The sequence below is a fragment of the Penaeus monodon genome, chromosome 1, assembly GCF_015228065.2.
Source record: "Penaeus monodon isolate SGIC_2016 chromosome 1, NSTDA_Pmon_1, whole genome shotgun sequence".
NCBI lineage: Eukaryota > Metazoa > Arthropoda > Malacostraca > Decapoda > Penaeidae > Penaeus > Penaeus monodon.
In genome coordinates this window covers 24,591,897-24,596,896 of record NC_051386.1, presented here as the reverse complement: position 1 = coordinate 24,596,896, position 5,000 = coordinate 24,591,897, and positions in this window count along the sequence as shown.

The following is a 5,000-nucleotide window of genomic DNA, read 5'->3' as shown; positions in this document are numbered from 1 at the left end:
CACAAAGATACTTTCACTTATATGCATACATTCACTAAGATACATATCCTATATATCTACATATACCATGAATACTATGCACATTATATGCATCATATAACCAGAGATACATTGCCATATATATGCATAATAACACTGAGAACTATGCACATTATATCATCATATACACATAGAGATACATATGCCATATATTCATCTATACACTAGAAATACATATGCACATATTATGCATACTAAACATAGAGATCATAGCACTATATATGCATCATATACACATAAGATACATTTTCACATTTTTAATGCATACATAACCATAAGATACATTCACATATTTTTGGCTACAAACACATGAGATACAATGCACTTATATGCATACATTACCAAAGATAAAATTTCACATATATATGCATACAAAACCATAAGATACATATCCTATATATGCATCATTACCATAAGATCTATGCACATTATATGCATACTATACACAAGAGATACATATGCACATATATATGCATACATATACACATAGAGATACATATCAATATTTGCTACTAACACATAGAGATACTATACCATATATTTTTCATACATATACACATAGAGTACTAACACAATAAGGCATACATATACAAAGATAAAATTTTAACAATATTCATACTTTACCAAGAGATCCATATACACATATATATCATCTATACACAGAAGATACATATACCAATTATCTACATATACACGAGATCATAACCATATATATCCCATACTATCACAAGAATACATATCACATATATATGCTACTATACACAAAAGATACATAACACTTTTATATGCATACATATACACAGAGAGATACATATACACATATATTCATCATATACACGAGAGTACAATACACATTTAATTGATACATATACCAGGATACATATACCATATATATGCATACATATCCAAAGATCAATCACATATATATGCATCATAACACGAGAGTCTATACACATTATTGCAACATATCACAGAGAATACATACACATATTAGCATCATATCCAGAGAATACATATCCCAAATTTTATATGCATACATTACCAGAGAGTACATTACACATATATATCTACTATCACAGAGAGATACTATACACTATATATCATCATATCACGAGAGATCTATACACATATATAGATCAATACACAAAGTCATTAACATATTATTGGCATCTAAACAGAGAGATACATATCCCCTATATATGCATCATATCAAAAAATACATATACCATATATAGGCATACTTACAAGAGATACTTTAACACATATATTCATACATATACCGGGAAGATACATAAAAATATTATGCATCATAACCGAGAGTCAAAAACCTATATATGCATACATATCACAGAGAATCAAAACACATATATAAAAATGGGGAAAATAACATTTATCAAAAAACTAACAGAGAGATACTATACACATATATATGCATCCATATCCAGAGAGATACATATCCCCATATTATGCATACATACCGAGATACATATACACATATATATGCATACATATACACAGAGAGATACATATACACATATATATGCATACATATACACAGAGAGATACATATACACATATATTGCTTTATTAACAAGGATACATATACACATATATTGCAACATATACAAAGAACCTATCCCTTTTATATATGCATACAAAACAAGAATACTATACACTATATTGCCCAATAACAGAAATACATATAAACTATTATATACATATAACAGAGAGATACATTACCATATATATCTACATTCCAAGAGATCATATACACTATATATGCTACAATACACGAGAGATACATATACCTTTTAAATTGCAACAATACACAGAAGATACATATACACATATATATGCATCAATTACACAAGAGTACATATACACATAATTTACAAAAAAAAAAATTTCACATTTAAACATAACACAAAAGGATACAATACACATATATTGCTCATATACCAGAGAGAACTTTAAACCATTTTGCAACATTACACAGAGAATACATATACCATTATATGCATACATATACACAGAGAACATAACACTATTAGCATACATATCACAGAGGGATACATATACACTTATATTGCTACATATACAAAAGAGATACATATCACATATTATGCAAAACATATACACAGAGAGAACAATAAAAATTATATGCTACATAACAAGAGAGATACTATACCTATTATGCTACATAACACAGAGGATACTATACACTTATTGCAACTAACACAGAGAGATAAAATTACCAATTTTTTCCCTACTAACACAGAGAGTACATAACCTAATATGCTACTATACACAGAGAGATCTATACACATTATATGCATAAAAAATTACCCCGAGGATACTATCCACATATATATGCTAATTACACAAGAGATACATATACCTATATATGCATACTATACCCGAAGTACTATACAAAATTAATGCTACTATACCAAGATACAATCACTAAAATTGCAACATATACCAAAGGGGAATACTATACACATTATAGCTCTAACACAAGAGATACATCACATAATTGCATACATATCACAAGAATCTATCACTATATATCATACATATACCAGAGAGTAACAATACACTATATATGCATACATATACACAGAGGATACAATACCAAATATAATTTTAAAAAAAAATTTTCCAAATAACATATCACAGAGAGATACTAACACATATATTGCATACATTACACAGAGGTACATATACACTATATATCATACATATACACAAAAGAAACATATACACATATTATCATACAATACCAGAAGATACATAACCATATTATGCTACTTACCAAAGTCCCTATCAATATATTGCATACATATACACAGAGGATCCTATACACATATATATGCATCATATCACGAGAGATAAAATATAACATATATATCATACATTCCCCAAGAGAGATACAATATACACATATATATGCATACATTTACACAGAGAGATACATATACACATATATATGCATACATATACACAGAGAATACTATACACTTATATGAAACAATAACAAAGATACTATACCATATTTCATACTATACCAGAGAGATACATATAAAATTTTAAAATGCATCATATCCAGAGAGAACTTACACATATTGCTACATATACCAGAGGATCATATACCATTATATTGCATCTATACACGAAATACATTAAACTATATATCTACAATACCGGGAAGAACAATACACTTTATATGCATCATATCACGAGAGATCCATATACACTATTATGCTACATATACACAGAGAGATACATATACACATATATATGCATTAATATACACATATATATGCATATTAATACACATATAGACACACATACACATATATACCCAACATCACATAATCACAATACACATATATCCCCATACACTATATACCACATACACATATTACCACATAACATATATAAACACATACCATATAACCACAACACATATTACCCATACCATATATACACACATACACATAAAACACACATACACATTATCCCCACATCCAATATTTCCCCCACATACCTTATACCACATCATATATAACCACTTATATATTAATACACACATTATATTAATACAAAATATATAATATATATACCAAATATATATTATAAAAATCACCAATATATATATATTACACACATTATATAAATATATATCCACATATATATATAAAAAACACCTTTAATAATATATACACCATTTATAATTAACACATATAATAATTTAACAATATTTATAATCCCTATTATTATATCCCACATATTATATTAAACTATATAATATATACCCTTTAAAATATAAAACACATATATTATATATATACACATTTTTATAATTTCACATATATATATATAATACACATTTTAAATATATCACATATATATATATATATACCAATATATTTATAATACACATATATATATATATATACACATATATATATATTTTACACAATATATATATATATACACATATATATAATATATATTTTATATATATATATACACATATATACACATATATATATATAAAATATATTATATATATTAATATATATATATATCTTATATATAGTATATATTATATATATATATATATTATATATATAAAATTATATAATATATTTTGTGTGTATATAAAATATTATATAATATAAATATTTTATATATATATATATATTATATATATATATTATATATATATATACATATACATATACATATACATATACATATACATATACATATACATATACATATACATATACATATACATATACATATACATATACATATACATATATATATATATATTCCTGTGTGTGTTTGTGTGTGTATATATGCTTATTTATATATATTTATATATGTAGCGGGGCGTAGACCCAGTAGAATTCACTATGTCTGGTTGAGTTCGGGCTCAACCGAGAATAAAGATTTTATTTGGGAAAAGATTCGTCTGCAGTGAACAATGTAAGATTCCAGGCCTACGGCACGCTCCCAAAAAAACCACCCGATTAGTAGGTTCGGGAACCGTGTGTGTTGTGTATGGGGGTGTGAATGTTGTATGAAAGAAGGGTGGAAGGAAAGTACAGGATGTATGTGCTGAATGTTGGATGTGTAACTGTGTATATGTGAAAAGGGAGATAGTGTAGGCTGAGCGTCTGCGTGGACGTGTTTGGAAGAAAAACGCAAGATCATAAAATTCTTCCTCTTCCCTTCAGTTTGAGCATCCACCTGCTGGAAGTGGGAACCCAGGTATAGCAAAGTTATGGTCTGTTCTAGAGTATCAGCTTAATATACTCCGATTCATCAAGCCTTCTTACAGCCTTTCGGGGGTTGCGAGATAGATTTAACCAGCAATGTGCTGTTAGGAGACACGAGCTCCAAGAAAAGTTTTCAAGCATTCACCCTTTTCTGAACCAGAACTTAAG